General features: G+C 38.0%; 1 long non-coding RNA gene across 1 annotated transcript; it reads right to left on the bottom strand.

The window, feature by feature from the left end:
- Window positions 1–7964: 7964 nt before the first annotated feature.
- Window positions 7965–11495, bottom strand: LOC308680397. The gene is made up of 4 exons (XR_014028915.1): window positions 10342–11495; window positions 9915–9955; window positions 9399–9509; window positions 7965–8922 (listed from the first exon to the last, which is right to left on the bottom strand). It is a non-coding gene; the product is annotated as an uncharacterized lncRNA (long non-coding RNA).
- Between the last annotated feature and the right edge of the window lie 3401 nt (window positions 11496–14896).

The following is a 14896-nucleotide window of genomic DNA, read 5'->3' as shown; positions in this document are numbered from 1 at the left end:
AGCCAGGAAATATCTTTTCTGGGGATAGAGTTGGACTCCAGCTCTATGGTGGCGCGCGCCTGACGCGAGAACGCGCGGCAGCGATCCAGCGCCTATCAGCGACATTTACTGTAGGGAAGAATCTTCCCCTCAGAGTGTTTCAGAGGATGATGGTTCTCGACGGTGCTGCGGCTGGGTCTGCTGCACATACGCCCTTTTCAGCTGTGGCTGAGATGGTGGGTACCAGCGCGAGCGTGGACATCAGGTCTACTTCGTCTCACGTGAATCAGACATGTGTAGCAGCTCTGAAACCGTGGATGAGAACCGGCTGGTACCAGTCCGGCGTGAACCTGGGCATCGCTTCAGGAATCAAAGTAGTCTCGACATATGCTTCCAACACGGGTTGGGGCGCCCTATACGAAGGGAGACCTTCAATGGGCCTGTGGTCAGACGCGGAGAAGCGTCTACACATAAACTGTCTAGAGATGAAAGCGGTCGAAAACGCCCTTAAGTTCTTCCTCCCCACACTGAGGAACCATGTTCTGATTAGAACGGACAACACGTCAGTGGTGTCCTACATAAAACGCCAGGGCGGCCTCAGGTCCCTGAGCCTTCTTGCTATAGCAAAACGCCTCCTCATATGGAGCCAGCACAATCTATGCTCACTGAGAGCGGCGCATGTGCCGGGCGTCCTGAACGTGGGCCCAGATATGCTATCCAGGGCAAAACTCTCCCCAGGGGAGTGGTCCCTGCACCCCCTGACGGTGCGAAACGTCTGGGACATTTTCGGCAGAGCAGAGGTAGACCTGTTCGCATCGCAAACCAATGCTCACTGCCCAATGTTCTTTTCAAAAGAAAGAGATGCGCTGGCCCTAAACTGGCCCAGACGCCCTCTCTATGCGTTTCCTCTGGTCGCCTTGTTACCACAGGTAATCAAGCCAGGGAGAATCGAGTAATCGAGTCAGGAGAGCAAATGCTCGATACTCCTGGTAGCTCCGCTATGGGAGAATCAAGTCTGGTTCCCAGAACTGATGGAACTGGGGAACATAGCTCCATGGCCAATTCCACTGAGGAAGGACCTGTTGTCCCAGGCCCAGGGCGCAATTTGGCACTCATACCCCGAGCTGTGGGCCCTACATGTGTGGGCGATCAACTATCACCATTTCACCTCCCGGAGGGAGTGCTGAAAACGATCACAGAGGCCAGAGCTCCGTCTACTAGATGGCTCTATGCGTCCAAATGGTCAGTGTTCGCTGAATGGTGCTCAGCTCATGACTTAAACCCGCTAGATGGTGAGGTAACGGTGGTGCTTTCTTTCCAACAAGAGCTGTTGGATAGCGGGAGAACCCCATCCGTGCTCAAAGTGTATGTGGCGGCCATAGCAGCATTTACAAAACCTGTAAATGGCCAGTCGCTGGGAAAGAATGACCTCATAATCCGTTTTCTCAGGGGTGCTAGGAGGCTGAATCCTCCTCGGCCACCCTCGGTTCCAGCGTGGGACCTTTCCACGGTCCTAGAGGCCATGAAAGGTGGACCATTCGAACCATTACACGTGGTGGAGCTAAAATACCTGTCATTCAAAACCGCTTTTCTACTGGCATTAAGGCCCGTTCACACCAAGCACGATAACTATAAAGATAACGATAAAGATAACTATATATGTGTCCACACCAGCGGCCGATAACGGTCTTTTTATTCTAAGCACGCACGCGCCCTGATGATCCAGATCCATTTTAAATGTGCGAGACCTTTAAATTAGAATGGATTCTGATTGGCTGTCAGTGTTTTATCGTTCGACAGCTGGAAAAAAATCGTTTTGAAAGTGATCCCAACGATATCGTTCCTCATATCTTTATCGTTATAGTTGTGGTGTGAACTCTGTTATTCTTTAATATGGAGAACGATTTTTAGAATTATATCTTTATCGTTATCTTTATAGTTATCGTCCTTGGTGTGAACGGGCCTTTAGCCTCAGTAAAACGGGTGGGCGACCTGCACGCGCTCTCGGGTGAGCGCTACGTGCCTGGAATTTGGGCCTAATGACTCTAAGGTCATCCTCAAACCAAGGGACGGTTACGTCCCAAAAGTGCTTGCGACTCCTTTTAGAGCGCAAGTTATTTCCCCATCGGCCCTCCCTGCGTCTGACAGTGAGGCTGGGATTAACCTCCTTTGCTCGGTAAGGGCTTTAAGGATTTATGTGGAGCGCTCTGCCGCCTTTAGGCAAACAGAGCAGCTTTTCATTTCGTTCGGTGGCCGCATCAAAGGGCTAGCCGTCTCGAAACAGACCCTGTCCAGATGGATAGTAGACCGTCGTGGGCATGGACAAGTGGGGTCTCACTTCATGACATTTGTATGGCAGCAGGCTGGGCCTCGATGTCTACATTTGTATGGTTTTATAACCTGGAAGTACCCGCCTTACAGGCCAGACTGTTCTCAGTCTGATTATGCTATTAACATTGTCTACCCAACCCAGTTTGATTAGACTGTTGATATGCTGCAACATCCTGTGGGCTTATGCAGTTTAAGGTGGTCATACTGCCTTAACTGTGTATATATGTGTATGCACCTATCTCATAACACCGAGTCATCCCGCCCTATTCTGCCGTTGCGATTACTTCACTTATACATGAGCCCCGGGCTACTGCCCTTGGGACATAAGTGTTGGAAACTCAGCACGCACAGCGCTTATAGGGTTCCCGTAGCATAAGCTAAACTTACGCAACACGAAAGTACTCTCGTAAGAGAACGACACTCGGTTACTCACGTAACCTCGGTTCTCTCTAGAGAGGGAACGAGTGTTGCGTAGCCTGCCGTGCTTGTGCTGCACTGTGGTTTCGCTTCCAGTCGACTGAAATCACTTGTGCAACCTGGGCGAGGGGTTTTTATAGGCTGAAGCCACACCCCTTTTGGCGGGCCATGACGACAGCGTGAGGCGAGCCTCTCATTGGCGCTGACGTCATGTCTGACGCACTGATAGGTTGCAGCAGTTGCCGCAGAGCAGCCAATAGGTGCGCAAGCTGTCTCGCCTATGTCTGCCTGCTGCAGCAAATGCGTTTTACATTCTAAAAATTAAGGATAATTTTTTCCTTCAGTTTCCTTCCTTCATTTTTTCCTTCCGTATTCTCGAGAAAAGGAGTTTTCCCGTAGCGTAAGCTAAACTTAACCGAGGTTACGTTAGTAACCGAGTGTCGTTTTGTTTTATTAAAGTCCCCATGAACGGGAAGTTGCAAACGACTTTTCTCCAGTGTTATGATGTATTTCCCAGTGAAACGGAATATTGAACAGAGGGCAGGGTTTTACTTAGCGCTCCTCCTCTTCATCTCTCGCTCATAGTAGACTAACGGTTTGAGGGGAGTGGTTAAGCGTTTTAAACCCAAGCCTTCAAGCCTACGTCATCAGAAAAAGACGCCATTCCAGACCGGAAGTAACTTTTCAGATTTTGACTAAAGATTACCATGGTAAAATGTTTATTTTTTTTATATTTACTTGCACGGATTAATTGTTCACCACAAGACTAGTAATATGCGCTAACAAAGTAAATAGGGTCAATTTTGATTTCACGGGGACTTTAAGATAGTGTATACTTTTTTCTTGATACACCCTGAAAGAATGGAAGTGAAATGTGACAACATGCCCCATAGGTGGGGTGCATTGTAACAAGTGAGGGGCACATTGTAACATGACCATATGACAGCTTAAAATGCTATCTGATCTAATCAAACTAAAATATTTTCTCAATAAAATAATATTATTAACTTTTTAATATAAAATAATGCCATATTTAATAATTAAAAATAAAACAGTTTTTGAGTTTGACAACTAACACACCGGAAAACACAGCTATACAACATAGTTCAAGACATAATAATAATTAATCATTTCTGAACATTGACTCAATCTTTATTCACCTTTTTCTCAAGTTTTCTCAATAGAATTCATAAAAGTATGAAAAGAATAGCATTGTTCTAACACAGTTTTTAACCTAAAAAATGACATGAAAAATTAACATAAGTCATGAGAAATTTACTTTTGCTATGGTAAAATAAATGTTCCGTGATTTTTCGGCTATAGTGTTAATATGGCAACTAACACTAAGTTTCGTCATGCTATATGTGTGGAAGTATTTAAAACAGGTGTGTAACAACTATAGCCCCGCGTTAGTTTGAGTCCCGCTCTCCCCCTATTTCTTAGGCTACCATATGTATTGTCATAATTATAAACACACTTGTTTGTAGCACAAATAGTTTGACTATTCTCACACACATTAATAGAAAATCCTTACCTTACTTCCTAAAATCTTACTTCCGCGTTGCAAAATAAGGTGGATAGGAAAGCATTAAATTAACTTACCTGCATTGACAACTGTCAAGCATGACAGCAGATACGCAACCTTGAGAAAATCCATGTGTTATGGATAATCTCTGTACAAAAAAAAAAAAAAAAAGATGTGCGTGCAAGTCCCAAGTCGATGCAAAATCGGTCGTGTAGCCTACTTCTATGTTCTTTGATAATTATCGTCTATAACTAGCTGCTTAAAGTTAAAAGACAGTGAAATTTTCTTCCTCAAGACGTGTTAACCCTCTTTCGTTTTATTTCGAATTTCACTTCTGTGGGTGGTAAGTAGGCCTACATAATTTTGCTGTAATAAAACTGTGAATATGATTTATGAGCCTATAGTGTCATAGATTAGGCCAAGAGGCTAGGCCTATCTCGCGTGGGTTGTGCTTGGGTCGGAGTGTTGGCGAATGGCGATAAAGCGCAATGTGGACTTTGAATCCTATACAAGAGACTTTTTGATAATACTTTACACTGAGGTTTCATTTATTAATGTATTGACTAAACATGAACTAACCATGAGCAATATGCCTATATTTGTTACTGTAGGCTATAATCTGTAATCTAACGTTATTGTTAATAAAAATACATTTTATTCATTTTCACAGTGCATTAACAAATAGCCTACAACTATTTTTTAATAATGTATTAAATGTTGAAATTAACATTAACAAAGATTAATAAATGCTGTAGTGCTGTTCATTATTAGTTAATGTTAACAAATGTAGCGTAGTTAACTAATGTTAAAACGAAAATAAATATATGAATAGGCTTGTGTAACCCAGGTCAGAATTGAGCTGATCAGAAAAAAATATATAATTTGCAATAATTAGATTTTAACTCAAAATACTGAAATAAGTTATATTATGTGTAGAGTTATCAAAGTCCTTCTGCTGCATTATGAGCATCAAAATAATTAAAATAACTATAATAATCAAAGTGTGACATTTGCCAAAAGATGGGCGCTGTCTAAAGAGAGATTAAAAAGTGACATCAACCTAAAATCAAATTTAAGTTAAGCTAATTAAAAATACAAATACTTATATAAAGATTAGTCATAGATTACTGAGAATTACTACAGCTTTTAAAGGAGAAAGCAAGAATCCCCTGCAATTTTAAATGATTGGTTAGATTTAGTCAACATATGAAGTGGATCAAAAAAGTTCATCAAAGTTGTACTAAGACAAGAACGGGTATTGTTCAAAATTCATGTATAACTTTGATTAAAGGTTTTGATCCACTTAAAATGTTGACTTATAGTTTCTAAAGTGGAGAGGATAACATGAAATTATAAGAGCAAAAGTATAAATTTTGATATGGGCACCTCTTAAATCAAAGAATATTCTAAATAAATGAATATATATTAATTACCTTTTTTATTTAGGCCTAACCCTCCCTCCCTTTTAATTTACTTATTTATTATTTTATTTAATATTATTATTATTATTTGTTGTTTAAATAATATTACTTGAATTCCTTATTAGGAATTATGTGTAATTATAAGAGTTTGATATACATGTGAATGTTAATTGTTTTTTTATTTATTCATTTTTTTTCTCTTTTTTTCTTTTTTCCCTTTTTTCATATGTAAAAGTGTCTAACTATGTACTTATTGTTTATTTTTCTAATTGTGTGTTTTTTTAATGTGTTGGTGGAGGGTAAAGGGAAAAAATAAAGGAAAAGAGAGTAGAAGGAAAAATAAGGAACAATTATTTAATGAAATGTCCAATTGTATATTTGTGTTTGAATTGAAAGACATAATAGAGTATATTAAATATATATTGTAATGGGATAAATCAAATATACTGTATGCCAATTATTAAGCTCAGATTCATCTTATCAGTTAAAATTTAGTCTATGCTTTTTTATTTTTTATTTTGTGATTTTAACTTCTGCTTTAAAAAACTTTTTTTTTTATTGTAATGTTCTAATGTTCTTTTAATAACCATAAAATGTACTACAGCTGCCAAACAAAACCAGAGAGAAATGTATTCATATATTTTAAAACAATCTAATTAAATCTTGGGCACAAAACATTCAGCCAGTAAGAAAAGAAAACCTTTAGCATGTATATGTATGTAATGTATATGTAGGCTATATAAACTTTGTAGGCTACAATGATACATTTTGCAAGACCTACAAACGTGTTAAATTTTATTGTATAATATCAATGGTTTATGTTAATATATATATAGAGAGCGTTAACAAAAAAAAAAAAATATATATATATATACAGCGTTAACGTAATATACAACATAATTGAACACGTTTGTAGGTCTATATTGTATGATTTATCATTGTAGCCTTATTTAAGTTGATTTTCTGTGTACAGTATTCATTTTTGGACTGATAGTGGTTAATAAAGTCAAATAATGGTATGCGAGAGAGTCAGTGGTAATATCATTCTGTTAGAGGATGTGCCTGAGAGTTAGCCTGTGCTGGACCAGGTTATTTCCCAGCATAAGTTCCCAGCATAAGTTTGAGCTATATCAGGGGCGTTGCTAGACATAAAGCTCTACTGGGGCACAGGTCCCCCATTTTTGTCTGAGATAGCAAAAGTAACTAAGGAGGCCGTGGCATACCGATATCCGAAAGAATGATTCATTGTTATCACAAACAATCAAAGACAGTAGTACAGAACACAACATTGAGTGTATTTTCTGTGCTATACATTGCTGCAGGCAGGGGTGTTTTGTTTTAAAAAAAACACCAGGCTGGGTAGTTGGCTAACCTAGGGGGGTTCGGGGGCATGCTCCCCCGAGAAAATTTGGATTTCTCAGACCTACATATGTGTATTTTAAGGTGTTTGAAAGGCAAAAAATTTGATAACAATAGCTTTAAAAGAATGTTAGTGGGCAGCATAGCATAAATTATTTATCAAGCAGATAATAGATTCTTAAACAAAGGATAAATGTTGCAATGAATGATCCAATGAATGAGGATGATGCTTGTTCAGTGTGCAGTGGAAGTGTATGGGAGTTTGTCACATGTACATGTATGTGCCCAAAAACACTATATATTATACAGGATGTTTGATACAGTTATTGAACTGAACTGAATCAACACTGAAGTGACTATTAACTGAATATTGACACTATTGGCTTGTTGGCCAAGCTGCTTTTCAGGCGATTTTTTAATTTGTTACTATTGTGAAGCTGCTCTGAAACAATATATTCCCAGCTAACAATTTAACGTTCTGGGAACGTTCTGGGAACGTTAGTTTTTGGTTCCCAGAACGTTCCCAAGAACGTTCCCTATTGGTTAGCCAGGAAAGTTTTCTTTACGTTAATAGAACGTTCCCTATAGGTTAGGGGAACGTTCCCGGAACGTTGCCGAAAGGTTCCCAGAACGTTCCCGAAAGGTTCCCGCAAGGTTCTCGTAACGTTCCCGGAAGGTTAGGGGAACGTTCCCGGAACGTTGCCGAAAGGTTCCCAGAACGTTCTCGGAACGTTCTCCTAACGTCTACACATCCTGATATGCCTGTACACAAATTATAGGTCTACAAACATATTCTACATTGTTTATTGTTCAAACACTTACGAATCCTATGAATATATTATTACAATAAATTGAATTTACAGAAACTATCATTAATAAGTAAATCAATCAGTTTGTATTAAATAAATCAGCACACAATCCATGTTTTTGTTAATTCTTTAATTATCAACCTAAAATAAGTCATTAAAAACAGCGTTAGCAAAATGTATTCAGGAACAGTAATTTACATTTAATATTTCAAACATGAAAATATTTCAATAAATAAACTGCACAAACATTTTAATTAAAACTATCTTTTGCAAACTGTAGCCTATAACTTTGGCTAAAAAGTTGAAAAAGTATTTATTTATATACAATATACATGAATGTGCCAACCTTCACACCGCTCAAAACATTTAAACTCCCAACACCATCTGCAAATTTAACAAGAAAATAAAAAGACAACGTGTTACATGGACACACAATCCCATGCCAAAATTCAAGCCCTGTAATGGCATTAATATTCATCTGGAGCAAATGAAAAGAGTGAGGTGGGATTGTGTGTCACAAGCTGTAGGAGATATGAGAGCACGAGCGCTGCTGGTATCATGTATTTATTCAGATATTTCAGCATCAATGTGTATAGAAAAATTTATATATTTCAAAACACTACATTGCATTTATTTATATTGCACTATTTATTATTTCAGACTACAAATCAAAAAAGGAATGTTTTATATAGGGGTAAGGGTACCCATTAAGCCTCTCTCTCTGAAGTCAAATAAAAAACAGAGAAAATAATATTTAAGTCTAGTGAACTCTGACCTGCGAATTCGCTCTACCTTTTATGTACAAGTCTCACCTCCAATGAAGAATTTGAAAACCTGTAACTGCTGTGTTGTTTATGAGAAAGAAAGTGAAAAAAAGTTTGAAACTGCTATCAATTTTTTTTTTAATCTCTGTGACTTTACACCTACAAATTCCACTGTCACAGGTGCTCAGTTTTGCTATAATGAAACCCTCACAGAACATGGTAATAATCAGCCATCCATGCAAAAGCAAAGGTCGGTGTAGTTTACAGGTGCATCTGTCCAGGCCAACGTCTGATGCCTTGATGCCTTCCGCTGGAACCTGAAATAAAAAAAATAGTACAGTTCAAAATCTATCATACATACATCTCATCTGGTATCACAAATTATCATTCCAGGTTCACTTTAAGATATGCTCAATATTAGTGCTGCACGATATTGAAAAATTTAGAGTTTATTTAGAGATATCAGCCGTATGGTTTAGTGCATGCGCTAACGGCTCCAGGTTTGTATCTGGTAAATTACCCCACTAATAATGCCCAGAATGGTACCAAACTACTACAGTAGTACAAATAGGTTCTGTACTCATTAAACGAGGCATTGGAAAGTTTGTAAGTACATCAGGAGTTTATTTAAATAACACTTGCCTGACGGCGAATGCTACTGCTGATGTTGACGTCACTTTATGAGTACAGAACCTATTTGTACTACTCATTTTCCCCGACATAGAGCAGAAAACAGAAGTAAGAATTTTAGTGTAATAAGCAAAAATTAACAGTAAACTCAGAGATCACCTACCGCTGCAGATGTGTACGGAAGTGAAAAGCGGAAATGCTTAGACCTCTTTCCGGTTCGACCGCTGGGCGCTCCTCATAACCCCTATTGGGGGGATTTTGTAGAGGAGTGAACCTGCATAGAAAATTACAATAGATAACAAGCATAGATAAATACAATAGAAGAAAAACACAGTTGAAATAAGCAGTGCATTATGTTTTTCAGTTAAATCTAACTTATCAGGTACAGAAATTGATTTATCAAAATGTAAAATAAGTCTTTAAAATTAATGTATCTTTGCTAAAGCTACAAGTCATTTTCTCTTTTGATGTTTGATCACCATTGGCGACACAAACAGCTGCGGGTACGTTAGGCTGCTGTCCCTTTAAGACGAATGCGCAGAACTAATATAAATGACACGCATCCGTTTTCTTTCTGTTTAAAACACAAGACAAGAGGAAACTCGCCATTTTGACTTCATTTTGCGTGCACGTGTCTGTAAAAAAAAAGTGAAAGAGAACTGAATTCGGCTAAACTCACCTTCTTCATCTACTGACTGTGGATGGCATCAAGGTCTTGTCCTGAAGAATACAGGGCCAAACAATAGGGATTTTATCTCATCTGGTAACAAGAGCAAAGCCATAACTTTAAGAACTCTACTGATATATTTACCCCCTGATATTGCATTTGGGATATCAATTCAAACATTTTTAAAGGCTAAGAGTATGAGCCACAGCTGCCCAAGATATCAAGGGGTTGCAAATTAGTCATGGCTATAAACCTGTATGCATGGCATCTACTTTGTAATTTTTTATAAAGCAATGTTCTATGCATTTGTCCCTGTCAAATAAACATTAAATAAATAAATCTGTGAAAAATAACTGCCTAAAGTTGTCGACCCCCTGAACCGCATTTAAAAGTACAAAGAATTTCAGTATTGATCAATAAAAAAAAAATACATAAATACCTTTGAGTTGGACAGTATGGTGTCAGTCTCATTGGCCAACATAATTCAAAACAGACCTAAAGAAATAAAATAAAATATAGTAATCATCAGGATATCATGTTATCATAATAGTTAAATGAATTATTATAACTATGACCATTATAATATTGTATTAGTCGCCTATTATTTAGCTGATTATTTAGCTTACAGGGTTCTCAAGGACAATCTCACTGAAAAAACTTGGGGTTAATGATTTTAAAACGTGAGACTTATTTCAAAAGCATAAATCTTACAGACCCCAAACCTTTGAACAGCAGTGCACTGCATGTTTGAGGTGGTTTTGCTTACTAGTGTTTTGCAGTGGAAAAACTAAATTAAACTTTTAATAAAAATGTAATCCAACACTAGTCATATGGTTCATAGAGATTTTCTTGGACAGGGAGTGCAGCAGGCCATCACAGCATGATGATCTAGGAACATAACATGCTGTTTGTCACAAAGCCAAAAATATTACATGTGATAGGTTTATTACAAGGAACCAAGCTAGAACAGAGGTGAAATGCATAAAAGATAAATATACAAATCTTAAGGTAATATATTGTGAAATAAATGCATATGGAATTATCATCATGATTAAACAATAACTCACCCCTTGTTGTAAAGTTTTATTTTTTCTCTCGCTATTCTGAAATCACATTTTAGCAATATTGGTAATGGTAAGTGACGTCACTGATTAAGTTAACAATACAGTGCATTCTTTTAGGTTAGCCTAAATAAATGAGCTTACTTCCCATTGACAAATTACCAGCAAAACTATCAAAAACTGTTATCTACACTAAATATGTGTTTAAAAACCCAAACTTTCACAAATAAGACCTCAACTTAACGTAACTTAGGCCTAACGTTGTCTTTTGAAAACGGTTAGCTAGCGTAGATGCTAACGGACTTTTTCAAAGACATAAAACCATTTTTTTTAAATAAATATTTAACAGAAGCGTGTCAATTACACGTAAGAAATGTGTCAGGGGCGTTTGTGTGTATTATTTGTGAGATTTTGTTGTCTAAACTTACCTGAAAGCAGTGAAACCAACAGCGAGAGACGGGAGTTTTGTTGTTTGTCAGTTGTCGATGACGTTTCCATCTGCTCTCGCGCAGCGCACGTGCTCCAGTGTTTGATCACGCGCATGCGCATTAAAACACTTCAAAGTCACGCAGCATTTAACATATAGAATTAAAATATATAACATAATTTAAAATATCATTAATAAAAAGTTATTGCGAATAGATCTGAACGTTGTTGGTTATCTTATAACCTTAGGGGACCGTACTGACGACGTTGTCGAATCTGCCTGTTAATAGTAAGTGATATTAAAATAATAACCTGCAGAGAACGTTCTCAGAACGTTCTCTTTAGGTTATAAAAATAAAAACCTAAAACCTGCAAGGAAACGTTCTGGGAAGGTTCTCTTTAGGTTATAAAAATTAACCCTAAAGATAACCTACAGGGAACGTTCTGGGAAGGTTCTCTTTAGGTTATAAAAATTAAACCTAAAAATAACCTACAGGGAACGTTCTGGGAAGGTTCTCTTTAGGTTATAAAAAATAAACCTAAAAATAACCTACAGGGAACGTTCTGGGAAGGTTCTCTTTAGGTTATAAAAATAAAACCTAAAAATAACCTGCAGGAAACGTTCTGGGAAGGTTCTCTTTAGGTTATAAAAATTAAACCTAAAAATAACCTGCAGGGAACGTTCTGGGAAGGTTCTCTTTAGGTTATTAAATAACAACCTGCAGGGAACGTTCCCAGAACGTTCTCTTTAGGTTATAAATTTAGACCTAAAAATAACCTACAGGGAACGTTCTGGGAACGTTCCCTTAATGTTATAAACATAGATCCTAAAAATAACCTACAGGGAACGTTCCCAGAACGTTCTTGTTTGGTTCCCAAAAAATAACCAAATGGGAACCAAACGGGAACGTTAGGGGAACGTTCTGTGTTTGCTGGGTTGTAGCTCATATATGTATACGGATCTACACACACACACACACACACTGAATATGCAAAAATGGCAAGTCAGAAACTCAACTCTATTTCTAAAGCACTGTCTCTGTGTGTGTGTGTGTGTGTGTGTGTGTGTGTGTGTGTGTGTGTGTGTGTGTGTGTGTGTGTATGCATGTAAACAGAATGCATATAAACAGAAATTCAAGGGGGTAAAAATGATTTCTTTCTTTCTCAAAACTAAGTTTCTCACTTCACGCTCACTACTGCGCAGACTCAAAGAAAGGCGTCACTTTTCTTCAATGGAAGAGAGAGTAGGCTACGGCGTCGTCCGTCTTCTTTTACAGTCTGATCGGAACAAAATACGGGACTTATTCCGCCATAATGCACGTTGCACTTCTCTCATTCATTGTAGGCTAATGCGAGACTAGTGCACTCTTTTTCTGTATAAAAGTTTTTTTTGCCTATAGTAAAGTGCAATTCCATTTCTTGGCAGAGGTTTTTCATATGGGTTTTTCTGAGGCTTGATGCTTTTGCATCTGATGTCTGATGATGTAAATTGTTTATCAAGTCTTACCTCAAACTAATCATCTCTCCTTTCTGCTTCCCTGTCCCTGCTTCGTACAAAAAAAAAAAGTCTGATGTCCATCTACAGAAGCCAATAATGAATAAAAATAAGATTATTTGTATTATCAACAAACTTTTGTTTCGTAATGTTTTCATAGCCTATAATAGCGTGCCAACACCTGACCGGACTTCAGTGTGTTCAAATATGTGCGCGCTGCACTGCAGTTGCTTGGAAACAGACGCTCGCGGACATGGATTTCTGTCGCGCGGTTCAGTTTCTGTTTTCGGTTAAACTGCGTTGCTTTTACAAGCGTTGATTGTTTTATTACTGCGTTGCAAATAGAGAATTTCTATTACCCTACAATATAATTCATATTAAATACACTGACGAATACAATAAATTGTTAAACTCAAACTTCAGATTTACTGGGGCACAGCAGATTTATACTGGGGCACGTGCCCCAGTAAAAGGTGTCTAGCGACGCCCCTGAGCTATATGCTAAATTAGCTATGAAACCAAATCATTTGACAATGAGTCAGACTAACTGAAATAAGCCTGGCTTATGATACACAAAGAAAAAAAGTATCTACGGCGCACTACATACCGGTTACACATGCTTATAAGTTATTTTACGAGGAGAGCGTAGATACAAGTATATTTATAGATTAGGGGATATGAATGCTGATATATCGGACAATGATTCTTTGTTTGGCCAACGTATAAGCTTAAACCTTGTCTGTGAAACCAGGGTTTCATTTATTCTAATAAAATGTATATAAGCTAGCCTGATGTGAGTATGCTGTCATCCATAACTTGTGAATCTGCCTCAGGTCTTCCGGTCTCCAGTTCCGCCCAGTCCCCCGGCTCCACCTCCAGCCGTAATGTCAGGGTTATTTCTATGTCTTTAGGGCACGTTTACACGACAACAATGTACAAAAAACTGTTTTTTAAGTACAGAAGTAAGACAACTAAAATGATCCCTGTTCACACTGATCCTATTATTATTTTTTATTAAAAACGTTGTATTATTCATGCCAGGCCAGTAGTTGGCGATGTCACGTTGTAAAGAAAAACTAAGCGCCTGAACACATGACGTAATATGCATGTGCATGATGTCACTGTTTTCACAAATTCACGTTTTTGTAGTTTGCACTGAGACAATAATGGTATTGTTTTCAAAAACTTGCACTTTGAAACCCATTTTAAAAAGTTTGCAAATTCAGACCCCCAAAATGCCAAAACGCATAAAAAGTTTTCACGTTTTAGTTGAAAACAGTGTTGTGTAAACGGCCCCTTAGTTTTTTTTTGTGTTTTAGTTTGGTTTCAGTCAGATAGTAGCCAAATCTGCACACACCAGCAGGGCCAAATGAAATGAAAATTGTGCGCAGACATTGACAGAGTTTGTTGGAAAGAAATGAACATGATCACTGTTACATGTCTGTTTGTTTTTGGACTCTTTTCTTTGTTTCTTTTGTTCAGTTTCCCGCCATTCATTTGTTCCCATGGTAACCCTCATTAGTTCTATTGGTTCAGCTGCATGTCAGTTATCTTGTCAATCAGTTCCTCCCTGTCACCTGTGTATTTAAGTCTTGTTCTGTCTAGTTGTCTGTCATTGTCTTTGTTGGATGGTTGTTTTTGAGTTTCTCTTCCTGTTCCTTGTGGGTTTTGATTAAAAGACTATTTTCTGGAATCATCCTTCGTCGTGTGCTTCATTGACACAGCCATTCCGTAACAATCACATGGTCCAGCCATGGTCAATTTTGGACGATGCAGAATTGGCCCTATATTATATGGCTAAGAATCAAGTTACAATTCTGTTTTTGTTTAGGCATAGTCATAATAAAGCCAAAAAAGTATATGTAACAATTATGTTATTCTAAATGTGGTCCAAAAGGGAATGGTCATGCAATGCATTGTTTTATAATCAGCCAGTCAAAGTATTTTCATGGCCATTCATTACATCCTCCAACAACATCTTTTTGGAGAGTGTATTAGCCATGTTGTGACTG

This window comes from Scardinius erythrophthalmus, assembly GCF_964197995.2.
Source record: "Scardinius erythrophthalmus genome assembly, chromosome: 20".
Lineage (NCBI taxonomy): Eukaryota > Metazoa > Chordata > Actinopteri > Cypriniformes > Leuciscidae > Scardinius > Scardinius erythrophthalmus.
Note: the sequence above shows the minus strand (reverse complement) of the source record. Positions and strands in the feature narration are given on the sequence as shown.